The sequence below is a fragment of the Mastigoproctus giganteus genome, chromosome 1, assembly GCF_048544385.1.
Source record: "Mastigoproctus giganteus isolate SK-2022 chromosome 1, ASM4854438v1, whole genome shotgun sequence".
Classification (NCBI taxonomy): domain Eukaryota; kingdom Metazoa; phylum Arthropoda; class Arachnida; order Uropygi; family Thelyphonidae; genus Mastigoproctus; species Mastigoproctus giganteus.
In genome coordinates this window covers 121004288-121023932 of record NC_143575.1, presented here as the reverse complement: position 1 = coordinate 121023932, position 19645 = coordinate 121004288, and the positions used below count along the sequence as shown (strand labels likewise).

At 37.6% G+C, this 19645-nt stretch overlaps 1 protein-coding gene across 1 annotated transcript in view; it reads right to left on the bottom strand.

Moving 5' to 3' along the window:
* Window positions 1-19645, bottom strand: part of LOC150091117 (uncharacterized) — a 241223-nt gene that overhangs the window by 97476 nt on the left and 124102 nt on the right. The window lies entirely within an intron of this gene.

Genomic DNA, 19645 nt, shown 5'->3' with positions numbered 1-19645 from the left:
GTTACTTTGCAGAGAGGCACCTCACAATAAAATCAAGTCACCAATCAGTAACAAGAGAGGTCACAAGGGAATGCCCACAGGGGTCTTTCCTTGGGTCCCTATGTTGGAATATGGCATGCAACACAAAGAATATCAAGGAACCACTACCACTGCCTACACAGATGATATAGCCATCCTTATTTCTGCCAACTCCAGAACACGTCTAGAACTAACAGCTAATAACATCTTGCAAGACCTGGCTGTTTGGAGCGAAGTCCACAAACTCCAAGTATCTCCCATCAAAACTGTACAGATACTTCTGAAAGGTAAACTGCACAACAGGCCACAAACAATAAGGTACAGAAATAAAACCAAAAAATATGTAACAAGTCACAAATACCAAATATTCTGGATTAACATCTCTCTTTTGTGCCCCATGCACAACACTAAAAATAAAAAACACAAAAACTGATTATAAAATTGGCCAATCTCACAAAGAGAGACTGAGCACTGAAGAGAAGAACACTCCGGATATACTATAACACCATCTTTGTCCCTCTGATGATGTATGAAGCTGGGGCCTGGGGGCATCATGCTGACAAAGATGCAATCAAGAAACAATCATAAGAGGCCCAGAGAGCAGTACTATTGACCACCTCTAAAGCCTGTAGGACAGTCTCAATCCCGGCCCTGCAGGTACTCTGTGGAATACTACCTATCCATCTGGAAATCACTTTCCAGTACCTAAAATACTATTTGAAAAAGAGCATCCCAGCCCAAGTACAGGACATTGCACTGAATCTGGATGCATCACAGAACACAGATTTAATATTGGAAAAGTGGCAACAAACCTGGAACGCAACTACAGAGGGACAGATGACCAAAACATATATCCCAGAAAAGGTCAACAAAGAACAAACTTCATGATTTATACCAGGACTCCATGCCACATACCTTTTAATGGGACATAGCAACCTAAATGCAAAACTTTGACTTAAGGCTGGCTCCCACTCCATACTGCCCATATGGCCAGAGAGAGGGACTTCAGATTATATTATGTTTGATTGCCCACATTACACAGACCTGAGGTTCATCCTTGCGATGGAAGTAGACAACATACAAAAGGACCAAGAACCACAAATAGTGGAAACAAAACAAAATTTTGCATTATACAACTATGCAAATAATGGTCAAGAGGAGATCTTCATTACCAAGACTTTCCTAATAATGACAAACTACACCAGATATAACTACAATCCCAATAAAAACATGCTGGCCAGGGTGCCTTCCACTTGGCAGGATCATTTGCTAACTTCCAGTTGAATGTAGAAATACAACCTGCTGAATCTTTTCCAGAGTGGGATCATGACAACCAAAGAAGACTAATGATGAAGACATGATGGCAGGGGACCCCTTTTCCCCTGGTGGACCCTTGGCTAACTTGTGTATGGAGACAGGAACTATATGATGACCCTTTCTGGGGTAGGATTAAGCTGACCCCAGCTAGTTTTCATTATACAAATTTATAAATTTATACAAATCATAAATTTATACAAAATATTTTCCTAAAATTCAATAAAATTTAAAATAAATGTAAATATATCAAAAAACCTAATAAATATATACAGTAAGTGCCGGTTATAGTGATCACTAGTTATTAGAATCAGCTGCTTTATAGAACCAAATTTCAAAGACCCGATTCAAATCAATAAAATGCACTACACTTACATTTTTTTATTAGAATTGCAGCTTCAGTTATAAGAATCAATTGTGAACGCTTGTGATATTTTTCTAAAGTACATTTCTGGAGTTTATAGAGGTCACAACCATAAAACAATAAAAACAACTCACAGTTTCTGGTTTATTGGGCTTTTCTGTTAGTGCAATAAATGGGTAGTAAACTCGATCTTATTGCTTTGCAATAATACCGATAGCTGGAATTCTGTGTTTTTACATTATTACGGTGAAATGTGTTTCCCCTTCACTGAAATCTGCCATTCATTTCTATATCTAAACTTCATCTCACTTGCATGTGTTGTGTTAGTTCCAATTTGTGTGTATGATAAATTAAACTTAGGCAATATGTCACAAAGGGAAGTGACAGTAAAGTTAGGGGCGCCTCGGTCATCAGATTTTAATTATTTTAACAAAATAATTAAAATCACGTCACACATTAAACGCTATTGTGATTACTGAAACCAGAAAAAGGAAGCATGAAGGGAAATGCCAAACAGTAGATGAAGCTCTGTTCGTTTGGTTCAAACAAAGCCAGCTAATTAAATGCACCAATAAATCGTAGCATTTTTCTTCAAAAAATGCAATGATTCTGCTGGAAAAGAGCAGATATCATCTTTTAAGGGCACAAAAGGTGATATAGTTGTACACGTTGGCACTAATGATATCAAGAGTAGGAGATCAGCAGAATTGCTTAACAAGTACAGGTTACTGTTGAAAAAAAGCCGTGAAATAGGGTTGAATTTGAAAGTGTCTGCAATTCTGCCCGATAGGAGGGAGTATATGATGAGAGCCTTGTTGATCAATTCGGCCCTGGAAAGATTGTGCAAGGCTCAAGGGGTAGAATTTTTTTCAGCCTGGACTGGACTGGTTAACAGGAGAGATTGCTTCTACAGGGATGGGATACACTTAAATAGAAAGGGTGCAAGAATATTTGCTGATGCTATCGAGGCAGTGTTAGGTGGGTCGGAAAACTGCTAGCTTGGGGGGAGACAAAGACGAATAGATTAACAGTAGCCACTGGCAGAGGTGAAAGAGATTCTTGCACTGCTTCTATTGGAATGAGCAGAAGCCTGAAAAACAAGATGCAGGATATTTCAGAGACTGCTGGGAGTCACTGCGGTACAAGTAAACACATGGGTTGTGTTAGGGTAGCTAAGAATAGAAATAGGTGCATGTATACTTGTGTGTACACCATTGCTAGGAGTTTAGTAAATAAATTTGATGAATTTGAGGTATTGCTCAAAACATCAAAGGCAGATATTGTTGGGATATCAGAGATGTGGTGTCACACAGCTATAAGGAATGCAAAACTGGAATTTGGGGAGTAGAACGTCTACAGAAAGGATAGACTGGATAGGAAGGGAGGAGGGGTTATGCTATTAGTTAAGAAATACATAAAATTCAAGGAAGTGAAGCCAGTGGACATCACTGGACAGTGCAGTGTCGAGTCACAGTTTGGTGTGACATAAACATTGGGAGATCAAAATTGAGAGTAGAAGTGTGCTATAGGCCTATTGACTCTGATGAGTATAATAAGAAACTGTACAGGGAAATAGAGTGGACCAGTAAAGCAGAGAGTCTTATAATGGGAGATTTTAATTTCCCAGATATTGACTGGAATTTGGGGGCTGGTCACTCACACACTAGCAAAGCTTTTGTGGATTTATTGGATGATTGTTTTCTACATCAGCATGTTCGGGAGGCAACTAGAGGGAGGAATACTCTTGATTTGATTATCAGCAGTGATTCTTCATGCATTAAGAATCTGCAGATAAATGAACCACTAGGTGGCAGTGATCACAGTGTGCTGAAGTGGGATTTACTCAAAGAGGTAACTACGATTAGGGGTAAAGGGAAGGGTTATTGCTTTGGTAAAGGTGCCTGCGATGGACTGAGACAGCATTTAAATTCTATACAGTGGGACAAACTGATGATGTTACCAACAGCAAATGCAAAATGGGAAGCATTCAAAGAACTTATCTTGGAAGCTACTAGGCTTTACATACCAACTAAGAAATATTGTTCAAGGTTTAGGCCTAAATGGATGTCAGATGAACTAATGAGGCATATGGCAGAGAAGAAACATGCATGGGATACATACAAATTAACACATGACACAGAAGCCTATGATAGATACAAGTTGATCTGTAACCAAGTTACAAAGGAGGTTAGGCAGGCGAAGGCAGATTACGAGAAATCTTTGGCAAGGGATGCAAAGAAAAACAGCAAAGAGTTCTTTACTTATGTAAACTCTAGAAGGAAGGGGAAGAATCAGATTGGTCCACTTGATATCGATGGGTCAACTGTTGATGATCCTGCTCAGGTAGCTAACAAACTAAATGAATATTTTGCATCGACATTCACACATGAGGAGTTATTTAGCGAGGGGAATGCCAGAGGTGTATTCAACTCTAGCAGTAAGCTAGAGAATCTTGTAATAACTGAGAGTAAAGTGGAGGAGAAATTGTTGAAGATAAACACAAGAAAGGCACCCGGGGTGGATGGCATCTATCCAGTTATATTAAAGAAGGCAGCAGAGGAAGTAAGCAAACCTTTAGCCATAAGTATGAGAGCTCTCTTGGACTCAGGGGAGGTACCCACAGACTGGAGATGTGCAAATATGACCCCAATTCACAAAGGAGGATCAAAGGCTGACAAGTAATTATAGACCTGTGAGTTTAACTTCTGTTCCAGGAAAATTAATGGAGGCACTAGTTAAAGAAGCTCTGCAGGATCATTTAGACAAGACTTCAGTTATAGCTCGGACACAGCATGGTTTTGTTAAGGGGAAGTCTTGCCTGACCAATTTGATTGGATACTATGATGCAGTCACAAAAGAACTGGATGCAGGGAATAACTTTGATATTATATACTTGGATCTTAGAAAGGCTTTTGATACTGTTGCACATGGAAGACTGCTGCACAAATTGGACCAGTGTGACATTGGAGGCAAATTGCTGATGTGGATAAAGGGGTGGCCTGAGGGGGAGAAGACAGGAGTGGTAATCAATGGACACTGCTCGTCGTGTACTAATGTTATTAGTGGAGTCCCTCAGGGCTCAGTGTTGGGTCCATTATTGTTTTCTGTATTTATAAATGATATTGATGATGGTATATCAAGCTTAATGTCCAAGTTTGCAGACGATACAAAGGTAGGCAGGGTTGTCAAGGACACTACTGACACTATGCTGCTGCAACAGGATCTGGAAAGGTTGAGCAGATGGGCTGAGAGGTGGCAAATGAAGTTTACCATTGACAAATGTAAAGTACTACATATGGGAAACAGCAACCCCAGAGCAACGTATCAACTATGTGGTACTACACTGACAGTGGTAGAGAATGAAAGGGACCTGGGGGTGGTTGTGCAGGCAGATATGAAGTTCTCTGAGCAGTGCAGACGGGCTGCAAGAGTAGCTCATGGTGTATTGTCAATGATATATAGGAATTTTTCTAGCAGGGATAAGGAGGTGATTATTCCCTTGTATAAGGCAATGATCAGGCCACACCTAGCGTACTGTATACAGGTCTGGAGGCCTCATTTCATGAAGGATGTAGAGCTGCTGGAACGAGTACAGAAAAGGGCAACAAGATTAGTGAATGGAACAAAGGGGTACTTTTACGAAGAAAGGCTTAAGTTTTGCAAATTACAGTGTCTGGAGACTAGGCACCAGCGAGGTGATCTGATACAGGTGTATAAAGCCTTGAATGGTTTGAGCATGCTCAATGCTGATGGGATTCTTCCTCTCGCTCAGAATAATCACCTGAGAGGGCATAAATTCAAATTGAGGAAAGACATATGTAGGATAGACGTGCAGAAATTTGCCTTTAGCCAGCGGGTGGTTGGTTGGTGGAACAGAATTCCATCCCTTGTCATGGAAGTTGATAGCCTAAATAAGTTGAAGGCTCAGCTGGACAGGTATTTCAAACGAACAGAGGGGTGAAGTGGAAGTGGTTTTTTTTTTTTTTTGGCTGATGCTGCATAAGCTTCCTTTTTTGCATCAAATGCCTCTACTAATGCTAATGCTAAAACTACACAAAGAGTTTAAGGCGATGGGTGGATGGCTGACAAAATGGAAGGAGAGGCAGGATAGTGTTTACAAAAAACTTCATGGAGAAAAACAGGATTCCTATAGTTCTGCAGCTGACACCTGGTTGAAAACGTCTTGGCAAACTGTGTTCAGCAATTATAATCCTGAAGATATTTTTAATACAGATGAAACAGGGTTGTACTACAGGTTTATCCCACACCATTGCATGATTTTTAAAAATTCCTCTGGTCTGCAGGAAACAAGATCAAGGACAGGATTACAGTGGAACAGAGTACAGAAAAGGGCAACAAGATGGATGACAGCTCCTTTATCTGAAGTTTATGTTCTTTTAATGCAACATGACAGAAACAATTAAGATGAACCTGTTAGTTATGGCCAGGAGTAAATCGCCTAGATCAGCGTTTTCCAAACTGGGGCCCACGATCCCTAGGGGTCTGTAGACTAATGCCAGATGTTCTGCAAAATGGACCATCTGGAATATTTCAGTAGTTTGGCATCCACTGGCCTAGATGTTTTAAAAGAGTAAAACAGCTGCCTGTTGAATAAGCCAATAATGCCAATGCTTGGATGACAGCTCCTTTATCTGAAGTTTATGTTTGTAAATGGAACTTGCAATTGGATAAGAAAAACAAAAAAAATTGCATTGGTTTTGGACAACTGTCCCACTCATCCAAAGTTTTTTTTTTTTTTTTTTGATTTGGTAGTTGTTGGCGCATCGGCTTCTGTGGCCATATTGCACCTCCCAAGGTTTTTGCAATACTTTGATCCAAGCCCGAGGCGGGAATCGAACCCGCGACCTTTGGGTTGCCGGGCAGGTACTTTACCCACTCGGCTAGCCCGGTCGGCCATCCAAAGTTGATTTTCAAACACACTGAATTAGTTTTTCTACCTTTGAATTCCACATCACTGATTCAACCCCTAGACAAAGGAATAATAAAAACCTTTAAGACCTTTTATAGATTGGATATTAGCATTAGTAGAGGCATATGATGCAAGAAAGCAAGCTTATGCAGCATCAGCCAAAAAAAAAAAAAAAAAAAAACGTTCCCATTTCACCCCTCTGTTTGTTCCAAATACATATCCAGCTCAGCCTTAAATTTATTTGGGCTATCAACTTCCACAACAAAGGATGAAAGTCTGTTCCACCAACCAACTACCCACTGGCTAAAGGCAAACTTCCACACATCTATCCTATATCTGTCTTTCCTCAATTTGAATTTATGCCCTCTCAGGTGATTATTCTGAACAAGAGGAAGGATCCCAACAGCATTCAGCATGCTCAAACCATTCAAGGCTGTATAAACCTCAAACAGATCACCTCGCAGGTGCCTAGTCTCCAGACATTGTAATTTGCAAAATTTAAGCCTTTCTTCATAAGAGCAACCCTTTGTTCCATTCACTAATCTTGTTGCCATTCTCTGTAATCATTCCAACAGCTTTACATCCTTCTTAAAATGAGGTCTCCAGACCTATATACAGTACTCAAGGTGTGGCCTGACCACTGCCTTATACAAGGGGATAATCACATCCTTATCCCTGCTAGAAACATTCCTTTATATCATTGACAAGACACTATGAGCTACTCTTGCAGCACATCTGGACTGCTCAGAAAACTTCATATTTGCATGAACAATTACCCCCAGGTCCTTTTTGTTCTCTACCACTGTCAGTGTATTACCACAGAGTTGATACGTTAATCTGTGGTTACTGCTTCCCATATGTAGTGCTTTACTTTTGTCAATGTTAAACTTCATTTGCAACCTCTCAGCCCATCTGCTCAACTTTTCTAGATCCTATTGCAGCAGCGCACTGCCATTAGTGCCCTTAACAACCCTACCAACCTTCGTGTCGTCTGCAAACTTGGACATTAAGCTTAATATACATTAAGCTTCATCATCAATATCATTTATAAATACAGACAACAACAATGGACCCAACACTGAACCCTGAGGGACTCCACTAATAACATTAGTCCATGATGAGCAGTGTCCATTGTTTACCATTCTCTGTCTTCTTGCACTCAACTATCTTTTATCCATATTTATCCATAGCAGCAAATTGGCTCCAATGCCACACTGCTCCAATTTGTTCAGCAGTCTTCCATGTGCAACAGTATCAAAAGCCTTTCTAAAATCCAAATATATGATATCAAAGTTATTCCCTGCATCCAGTTCCTTTGTGACCACATCATAGTATCCAATAAAATTGGTCAGGCAAGACTTTCCCTTAACAAAACAGTATAAGGCAATGGTCAGGCCACACCTAGAGTACTGTATACAGGTCTGGAGGCCTCATTTCAAGAAGGATGTAGAGCTGCTGGAACGAGTACAGAGAAGGGCAACAAGATTAGTGAATGGAACAAAGGGGTGCTCTTACGAAGAAAGGCTTAAGTTTTGCAAATTACAGTGTCTGGAGACTAGGCACCAGCGAGGTGATCTGATAGAGGTGTATAAAGCCTTGAATGGTTTAAGCATGCTCAATGCTGATGGGATTCTTCCTCTAGCTCAGAAAAATCACCTGAGAGGGCATAAATTCAAATTGAGGAAAGACAGATGTAGGATAGACGTGCAGAAATTTGCCTTTAGCCAGCGGGTGGTTGGTTGGTGGAACAGACTGCCATCCCTTGTGGTGGAGGTTGATAGCCTAAATAATTTTAAGGCACAGCTGGACAGGTATTTTGAACGAACAGAGGGGTGAAGTGGGTTTTTTTTTTTTTTTTTGGCTGATGCTGCATAAGCTTGCTTTCTTGCATCAAATGCCTCTACTAATGCTAATGCTAAAAAAACCATGCTGTGTCCGAGCTATAACTGAAGTCTTGTCTAGATGATCCTGCAGTGCTTTTTTAACAAGTGCTTCCATTAAACTAACAGATCTATAATTACTTACACAATTGGGTAAGTAATTATCCAAAGAAGCTCTCATAATTATGGCTAAGGGTTTGCTTACTTCCTTTGCTGCCTCATTTAATATAAATGGATAGATCCCGTCCACCCCAGGCGCCTTTTTTATGTTTATCTTTAAAAATTTCTCCCCCCACTTTCCTCTGAGTTATTACAAAATCATCTGGCTCACTGCCAGAATTTGACACACCTCTGGCAGTGCTTTAACACACCTCTGGCATTCCCCTCCCTGAATAACTGAGAGGGGAATTACAGAGGTGGAAGGGGAATGCCTCATGGGTGAATGTTGATGCAAAACACTCATTTAGTTTGTTAGCCACCTGAGCAGGATCATCAACAGTTGAACCATCAATATCCAGTGGACCAATCTGATTCAACCCTTTCCTTCTAGAGTTTACATAAGTAAAAAACTCTGTTGTTTTTCTCTGCATCCTTTGCCGAGGATTTATCATAATCTGCCTTTGCCTGTCTAGCATTAGCATTAGTAGAGGCAATTGATGCAAGAAAGCAAGCTTATGCAGCATCAGCCAAAAAAAAAAAAAAACCCACTTCCACTTCACCCCTCTGTTCGTTCAAAATACCTGTCCAGCTGAGCCTTAAACTTATTTAGGCTATCAACCTCCACCACAAGGGATGGAAGTCTGTTCCACCAACCAACCACCCGCTGGCTAAAGGCAAATTTCTGCACGTCTATCCTACATCTGTCTTTCCTCAATTTGAATTTATGCCCTCTCAGGTGATTTTTCTGAGCTAGAGGAAGAATCCCATCAGCATTGAGCATGCTTAAACCATTCAAGGCTTTATACACCTCTATCAGATCACCTCGCTGGTGCCTAGTCTCCAGACACTGTAATTTGCAAAACTTAAGCCTTTCTTCGTAACAGCACCCCTTTGTTCCATTCACTAATCTTGTTGCCCTTCTCTGTACTCGTTCCAGCAGCTCTACATCCTTCTTGAAATGAGGCCTCCAGACCTGTATTCAGTACTCTAGGTGTGGCCTGACCATTGCCTTATACAATGGAATAATCACCTCCTTAATTGAATACCTAAACCATTTACGATTTGCAGATGACATTGTGGTCATAAGCCACGATTCCAAAGAATTAGAGAAAAATCTTAATCAGTTACGCAGAGTTAGTAAGGATTTTGGGCTAAAGATGAATATGGCTAAAACAAAAAGTATGCCACAGAAAGGGAAATAATGATTGAAGGAGCAGTAATTGAAAAGGTGGAGTCATATTCTTATCTGGGACAAGTTATTAGCTGTAATAATGATAAATGGCTGGAAGTCAAGAGAAGAATAAATTTTGGATGGATAGCATTCAGAAAATATAGTCACATACTGAAGAGCAATATACCAGTTTGTCTGAAACGTAAAATAATGAACCAATGTATACTCCCCACCATGACTTATGTAAGTGAAACTTGGGCACTAACCAAAAGAATGGAAGAGAAGCTGAGAACTACACAGCGAAGAATGGAACGAATTATATTGGGAATCAGACTGTTGGATAAGATGAGAAACACATGGATTAGGCAGCAAACTCAAGTAAAGGACATTCTTATAAAAACTAAAGAACTAAAATGGTCTTGGGCAGGACACATAGCTCGAAGATATGACAGCTGGACTAAAAAAATAACAGAATGGTATCCAAGAGGAGCTAGAAGAAAACCTTGAAGACAAAGACGGAGATGGATAGATGAAATTCATGAGTTTGTGGGTAGTAAATGGATGGCCAGTGCTCAAAACAGAAGGAACTGGAAAGTTGCTGGAGAGGCCTTCATCCTGCAGTGGATTGAAAATGGCTGATGATGATGATGATGAAAGTTATTGTTATATATCTGTATAAAAATAAGAATAAAATTGGGTTGTTTCACACATAAAACTTTGAATTTTATTTTCAGAAAACCCAGTGTTCACACACGTAAACATATGCATTGAAGGGGTACGTGAACTTGTTTTGAATTTTGAAAGGGTCCGTAAATCTCAGTTTTGAATATTATTAAGTTTGGGAACCGCTGATCTAATCTACAGACAAAGGAAAGAATAATGATAAAAATGTACTGATAAACAAGGTGGATACACAGAATATTGTATAAGTGCTTCCTAATGTTATTAAATAAATTATATGAATTTCAACTTTGTATCTGTTGACTTTATAAGTTTATGGCCAAAGGGGGTATTACTTATGGAAATAAATTGTCTCCTCAGTGGTCAGGATGGACACACAAATTTTAATAGGGAATGCAATTCAGATACATCCAATTTTCCATTAATAAGAAAATAAAGAAACCACAATCAGCTATAATCCTCTGAGTGGAAATAAGCCAAAAAATTTACTCCATTCACTATAAGTTTTCATCTCATAGTTCAACCTTGTTTTAAAAACTAAGAACCTAATCATGGACTTCTGAACATTTTTCAGCTATCTAATAAGATAATTGGTATGGGATGTCCATATCTGTGAGGTATACTCAAGAATGAGATTTAAAGTAATAGACAATTGCTATTTTTATTAAATCCTCTTTAACAGGCCTGGGGTTTTAGAGGCTTTTGCTATAATGTTATTAATATGAACAATAAATGTATACCATTGGGGGAAAACAAACTCTCAAAATCAATAACCTCCTTACTCTGTTTATTAACTGATCAGCCAGTGTATGTACACTGAACATCAACCATATTTTCCTTATGATAATCAAGAATTGACATAAAATAGCAGTTTTCTAACCAGGAATTAATAACAGATAGACCCTTTTCCAGTGTAATACAATCTTGCAACAAAGTAATCTCTTAGATTTTCAGATCATCAACATATGTTAAGAGTTTAAAATCAGCTTGCTTTAAACAATTTTGAATATTATTAAGACATGTACTATTATTAAGAGGAGACACTTGAGGAATCCCCATTTGTAAGCAAAAAGATCTCAATATATGTTTCTCTAAATAGCAGACAAATTTTCCTGTTTATATAAAAAAAATTTCATTAATTAAACTGCCTTACTCACTACACCAATTTGATTTAATTTAAAGGACATAAGTACATATGGGATTCAATCAAATACTTTCTTAAATTCACATACATTATATCAATCTTACTATCTCTATCAAGGCCCAGTTAATTTCATATTTTAATGAAATTAAGTTAGTCAATGAGGAGTTCCCCATAAGAGTATCATTGTCAAGTTTATCAACGATAAAATTTCTGATCTGATTGTAAAATGATACGGTCAGTGATACTGCATAAGAGGTTAGACTTATGAGTAGATCGAAAAGAAGAATCATCATCATCTTTTTGTTTTTTAAATAGTATTAGTAGCAAAAAATGAGGCAAGAAGCAAGTTTATACAGCATCACCCAAAAAAAAAAAAAAAAAAAAATTTCCAACATTACCTGTCCATCTTTCTGATAATTTCTCTAACAGAGATGTGATAGTAGTAACTTTTAATACAGGTGAGATTCTGTTGTTTAAATATAACTGCAATAAGAAACAGAATGGGTTGATGAAGAACAAACAACAAAACAATGCTTCCACAAAAAAGCCATAGGATTTCCATTTATATTATTGGGATAATTTATTTAGGTTAATGAACAAAATGTCAGAATTAATATTAGTGTCAAAAGATCGCTACAAAATGATAATGTGATATTTATAGCCATAAAAAAAAAAAAAAAAAAAAATGTAAACTGCAGCCACTATCAATCCACTGAAGGTTGGAAGCCTCCTCAATAATTCATGTTGAGAGAAAATGGATCATAATCTGCCATGCTGATCCAGTGTAGGTTGGCAGATCAACTGCATTTAGCAGCCAGGGGAATGAACACTGGTCTACTCAATGAGCGTCTGCTACTGCACTCCCACTCTTGACCACTAAGCTATGGAGGCCATTTTATAGCCATACTGTATTTATAAATAAATATAAATATGTATGGTAATAAACATAAATCATTTTTTAAACTTTCAAAGTGCTCGGGATTAATTTAAGGAAAGACTGGTAAGATACTCGAAGGAAATAGGCAATTTTTTTTTTTTTTTTTTTTTTGATGCATCATTTTTCTGAGAGAAATACAATTTTTTTTTTAATTTTTCAACTTTGAATAACCTTTTTATAGAGCATAACCTGTTCGTGATATATTCAGCAGTTCTATACAGTATTAAGTTTCAAAATCTGCAATTTTCAAAAATTCAGCAAAGTCAAAGGGGTACAATTTTGAAGATTTTATGAGCTTCTATTGCAGGGGTCACCAAACTTTTAGAGAAACGGGCCACATGCAAACTTTTGGAATATTTGGCAGGCCAGAAAAAATTCCTAATTACTGAAAACTACATTCTCTGCATAACTTTAATGTTATGGAGAAAAACAAATTTTAAACCTTCCTATATCTACACAATCAAAAATAAATCGATGGATATGTAATATAAAATATACCAGTTTGTTTATATCAAATTTTAATTATTTAAGTCAGTAAAATAACAAAATTAATTATTACTTATTTATTGGATGTAGAGTGTGACTAAGTTTTGTAAGATCGGGTTTTAAAGTACTAGTTCCAATTCTTAAAAAGTCATGTAAATGCAGGTTAATTAGACATGATGTGATCGTATTTTATATTTAACATATTTCACTTTTGAAAAGGTCTGCTCACGTATATAGGTATTTCCAAAAATTGATGTAACCTTTCTTGCAAAATTTTTTATTTTTGGATAATCTGACTCAGATAATGTTAAATAAAATTGAATTGGATTTTGATTTTTTAATAATGTCTTCAGTGCATCATTAGATTGACGATCTACCAACTCTAATCGTAAATTCTCAACATCGTTGATAGGTACATCAAATGGATTTTGAAAAGGTTCAAACATCTTTGAATTATTTTTAAAATCAGAAAATCTAGCCGCAAAATTTTCCTGCTACAAACTAATGTTTTGAACAAACTTTTCAGTGGGAAAATTACAACTAGGCATATTTTTTGATAAATTATTGGATCATGGAAAATGTGAAAAATTATTCCGAAGTAGTTGACTTTTAAATAACCCCAGTTTTCTTTCAAATGCCTTGACATTTTAATTCAATTCATTGACAAGTTTGTCTCGTCCTTGTAGATTCATATTAAGAAACTTCAGGCATTCACATATATCTGTTAAAAAGGAAAGTCCGCAACCAATTGAGATCTGACAGTTCAGGACTAGGTGGTAGATGACTCGTCAACCGTTGAAATACCACCACTTTGCTTATTGGTCAAACTAATAGAGTAAGCTTATCTGGGAAAAGATCTAAACCTCCCAAACACTTTCTATTTCATTTCACAAATATACTTGGGCTCAATTCTAATCTCAATGCATTTCCACTAGCAGTCTGCCAAACCCCATGTACTTTTACTGACAGAATCTCAGTTATCGGTTGATTCGACCACTGCTCATCTCAGTTGCCCAAATTATTCGCTGTATGATTCCTTTAGCCTCAAAAGTGGTACATGTGCATATGTCCGTTCCATATTCCCTGTCAGAGACTTGGTAATTTGAATCTCCTCATTTCAATCTTCTCTGGCTTAAAATCTCTACCTCAATTGTGTCACATTCATCTGTTGTCTCTACCGTTCTCCCAATCCCACTAATCTATTTGGAGCTCTTTGACTTCCTCTCTTTGCAACTTGACTTTCTCCAATCCAACTTTCCTAACAGTCAGGTAATTTTCCTTCTTGATTTTAATTTTTTTTTTTTCTTTTCTTTTTGTTAATTGTTGGCGCATCAGCTTCAGTGGCCATATTGCACCTCCCAAAGTTGTTGAATTTTCTACTCTGATCCAAGCCCAATGCAGGATTCGAACCCGCAACCTTTGGGTTGCCAGGCAGGCACTTTATCCACCCGGCTAGTCCAGTCGGCGGTGATTTTAATGTTCACAACTCCAGCTGGCTGTCGTTTTCTAGTCACACCGACCCAGCTGGTCGAGATACTGAGGCTTTGGTAATTACTAATGATCTTGCACAGATTGTTCATTTGCCTACAAGAATATCGGACAATCCTAACCATGCAGCCAACACGCTTGATTTTTTTCTCACAAACAACCCTTCTAAGTACACGGTCGAAGTGAGTGGTCCTTTAGGCACCTCAGATCACAACTTGGTGATTGTCTCTTCTCCAATGGAGCCTTTATTTCATGGCCATTCTCAACCTTGTATTGTTTGGCATTACAAGAATGCAAAATGGCATGACCTGCGAGATTTGTTTTCTTCTTTTCCTTGGTCAGATTACTGTTTCAAAACTTCTGATGTCAATGTAAGCTCAGATCGTGTCAGTGAAATTATTCTTGTAGGAGTGGAATCCTTTATTCCACACTCCACTTTAAAATCTTCTCCTTTATCTAAACATTATGTTTTCCAATAAATGTGCTAAGGCTGTTCAAGAGAAGAACGTTGCATATCGTAATTGGCTTGTTTCCAAATCTTCAGATTCATTTTCGGCCTACAACAAAGCGCCGACCGGGCTAGCCGGGTGGGTAAAGTGCCTGTCTGGCAACCCAAAGGTCGAGGGTTCGAATCCCGCCTCGGGCTTGGATCAAAGTACTGAAAAAACCTTGGGAGGTGCATTATGGCCACAGAAGCCGATGCGCCAACAACTACCTAACTAACTAACCTACAACAAAGCTCACAACAACTGTAAAGCAATTATTAATCAGTCCAAACTAGATTTTGAACAGGCTAAGATAGAAAACTAGCTTCTTGCCCTAATCATAGCTGAGCATTCTGGTCTCTTGCCAAAGCTATTGGCTGTAACTTTTGCCCTTCTCTGCTCCCACCTCTGTCAAAAGCAGATGGTTCTGTTGTCACTTCAGCCAAGGATAAAAGCTGATCTGCTAACATCCCATATTTCTTCCAACTCCTGTATCAATGATCTTGGTAAAACACTTCCCACCATTCCCAACACACTGCATTCAATGCCTCTTATGGTCTTCTGTCAAAAAGATGTCAGATGGATTTTGACGAATCGTGATGCTATAAAAGCTCCAGGTGCTGATGGTATTTCTCAACTTGTTCTCAAAAACTGTGCTCCTGTTCTTTGCCGCCTTTTTTCACTCTCTTATTCCAAAGGTGTTTTTCCTTCTGCTTGGAAATTTGCTCATATCCAGCCAGTTCCTAAAAAGGGTGACAAATCCCAGCCATCCAATTATCGTCCCATTGCAATGACTTCTACTCTTTCTAAAGTAATGGAGAAATCAATTAACCGCCAACTCTTAAACTACCCGGAAACCTTCCGTCTGATCAACGATCGCCAGTATGGATTCCGTCAGTGTCGATCCACTGGTGATATTCTGGCTTATGTTACTCATTTATGGACTAATTCAATGGAAAGGTTCGGTGAAACACAAGTAGTTGCTCTTGACATCTCAAAGGCTTTTGATCATGTTTGGCATAAAGGTCTTCTAAACAAGCTTCCATCTTATGGTTGGCCAACTGTTTTTAGTAATTGGTTATCCAGTTTTCTCTCTTATCGCTCACTGAGGGTTATGGTAGATGGCTCTTTGTCTTCTAACTTCTCCACTAATGCCGGTGTCCCCCACTCTTTTCCTCTTGTATATTAATGACCTTCTTCCATTGACTGGAAATCCTATCTGTAGTTTTGCCGATGATAGCACATTGCATTCTACTTTCCATTTTGAGAAACCTTGTCCTGCTCAATCAGCTTCAACTTCTCGAAAATCTGCTACCAATTCCTTAAATGCCGATCTTCAGATAATTCTCCAGTGGGGCAAAGACAACTTAGTTGATTTCAACCCTTCTAAAACTCAGTCTTGTCTTATATCTCGCAAAAAGGATTCTTCTGCTCGTATGCTTATCTTTAGTGACACTCCGATTTCTAGGCAAAATGATATATCTCTTTTGGGGATTACCCTGACTTCTAATCTCTCTTGGCACAAGCACATTACAAAAATTGCTTCCTCTGCATCTAAAAAACTTCGTTTTCTCTTTCGTTCTCGGCGTTATTTTTCTTCCAAACAGCTGCTCATTCTGTATAAATCGCAAATCTGCCCTGCAATGGAATATTGTTCCCACATCTGGGGTTGTGTCCCCAAAACCTCTCTCAGGCTTCTTGATTCCATTCAGAAGAGGGCAGTTAGGTTAATTAATGATTCTTCTCTAACAGAGTCTCTCCACTGGCTTTCTCATAAACGTACTCTGCTGCATGCCTCTTCTACGGATACTTCCATGGTTACTGTTCTTCTGAATTGGCTTCTATAATTCCCTCTCTCTCTCTCTTTCAAAACAGTCCGAACACATGCTGCCACCAGCCAACATCCATTTACTGTCCAACTTCAAACCCACAGAACCAACTTTTCATCTTCCTCATTTATTCATTCAACTGCCATTTTCTGGAACAACCGTCCTTCATACGTATTTCCTGAAAATTACAATCTACAGAAGTTCAAGTCCAATGTCAACAAATATCTTCTTTCATTTTCTGAACCTCCAACCCAAGCACGGTACTAAGTACTATAGCTTCTAATACCTCTCGTGTTTGGGGTTCACATAAAAAAAAAATTATGAAGCCGACCCATGACTCCAATTTTAGTACCAACCATATTTTTAGCACCATTTGTCGTAACTGCTGATAGCAAATCTTAATTCAATTTGAGGCCGTTAATTGCTTCTGACACACTCAAAAATATATTTTCACCTGTTTTTGTATCTTTCAAGCTTCTTAATGTAACTAGCTCTTCAGTTACAGCAAAATTTTGATTTATACCTCGGATATAAATTAGTAATTGAACTGTATGGCTTGTATCTTCACTCTCATTAATTGCTATTGAAAAATTTATGAATTCACAAACTTTTTGCTATAAGTTTATTTTGAACATCGGCTCCTAAATCTTCAATTCTTCTCATTACAGTTGATGAAGATAAACTTACAGATGCAAAATTCTTTACTTTCTCAGACATACTTCTGCAATTACCAAACAAATTAATTTTACAAATTATCCATCTGTAAAGGTCCTTCCTTCTTCAGCAATGATTTGATTCCATTCAGAAGAGGGCAAATCTTTTTGAGCTTTCCAAATCATTTCTTGCCGAAATGATTTGGAAAGCTCAAAAACTAGCTCCAACTGCAGGTAAATTGTGATGAGTAAAAGTTCTAATCATCTGTTGTTGACTTTGAAAAGTTTGGGTTAGTTCTTGGGGTTTTTTCTGCCACAAAGCTCCTTGATTTATTGTAATCAGTTTTTAGACCACAAAACCTGCCTCAAATTTATTGTAATTTGAGGCATGTTTTGTGGTGTAGTGATATTTCACATTATATTCCTTGAACACTGACAAGGCATCATTGCAAATAAGAAACGGGCAAATATCATTGAGCAGTGCAAAAAATTAATTAATTGGCCACTGCTCATTAAAAATGCAGCATTGACCATCAACTTTTCTTTTGTTTTTTAGCATGAACTTTGACATGATTTTTATGGGGTTACTGGAATAAAAAAAAATACTTGAATAAAAAAAAAATGTGAATACTGAAGTAAGTAAGCACTGATATGTCTTAATTTTATGAAATATTTTAACATAAAGGTTATTATTATTTTCATATCACTCTTATATCACGTGAAATTAATAATATACTTTATTAGGTTACTACATTATTATAATATAAAAATTATAGTTTTATGTTATAATGTAAAACTATATTATTATTAATTATACTATAGTTTAATAAGGTGACGTTTCGGATATCTTACTGATACTCATCATCAGGAAGTTGATGGGTATCAATAATTGAATATTTTGAATATTTGAATATTTTAGGATATTACAGTTACAATTACCAATATTACAATTTGCAAATTACAATTCTAAAGTATTAAGTTGTGAATTGCTATTACAATATAAAACTGGAAATCTAAGGTAGTACAAAATGATTAAATTCATACCTACCGACAGCCGTTTCTTGCCGATGCTACCAGAAACCTTATGTGCATACAGGCTGCTAGCAGTTAATTTATAGCATAGGGATTAACTCCATTAACTAATAGGATAGTGTCATGTTTTTAGCCTGGACTCTGGATGTTAGGGTTCATGTGCAGGCTGGTTCAGGATCTCACCGATACCAATCATCAGACCATGTTGCTGGTGCCAGGTTTTATCCTGGATCTGGGATTCTTGAATAGTGGAAGCCTAGTGTGACCTTTGTCCCATTCTCTGGATGTCAGGTTTAGTGTGCAGGCTGGCAAGGGATTAGGCAATCCCTAATTACTGTCTGTAATGCCTATTGCTGTGATTTAATGACAGGGTCAAAATTAATGGATTATTTTAACGATGTTTCAAAGAATAGCTTTGAGTGGAAATAACAGAATTAATATCTAACAAGACTAAGCTGACGACACAGAGGCGTCGACACTATTAATCAACTAACAAATGCTAAAATAATTTGTAAAATGTGTTTTTCATAAATTTTATTGTGATCTAATATAAACATTAATTTTTATGATCTAATTGAAATATCTGTGGGCCGAAGTTTGGGGACTCCTGCTCTAATTGTATTCTATTTATATCTTTAATATAAACAATAAAAACAAATTTTAAGCTGCTTTAAGTTAAATGAAATTTTTAACTAAAAGCAACTTATAGGATAATATCCTAGGTACATAAAACAATATATGAGGGCAGAATGAAAAAGATGTGGATTGACAAACATTTCTGTTGCTACAGTAATTAGGTTCAGTGACTGCGTAGTATAATAGAGTAATTATTTCTTAGTTGGCATGGTTAATATTTTTGTATCATTGTTTTGCAATGAATTGACATGAACAAGAAACAGAGTTTTATGATAAATAAGGACAATCTAGTCAGCAGACACAAAGAATGGTTCAAAATGCCTACAGAATGCATTTGGCATTCTGTAGGCATTTTGATTGTATTTGCAACGTATTTAGCTGAAAAGAAGGAGAGCAACTAAGTATTGTTGGAACAGATACAACTGTTAAAGGAAGACT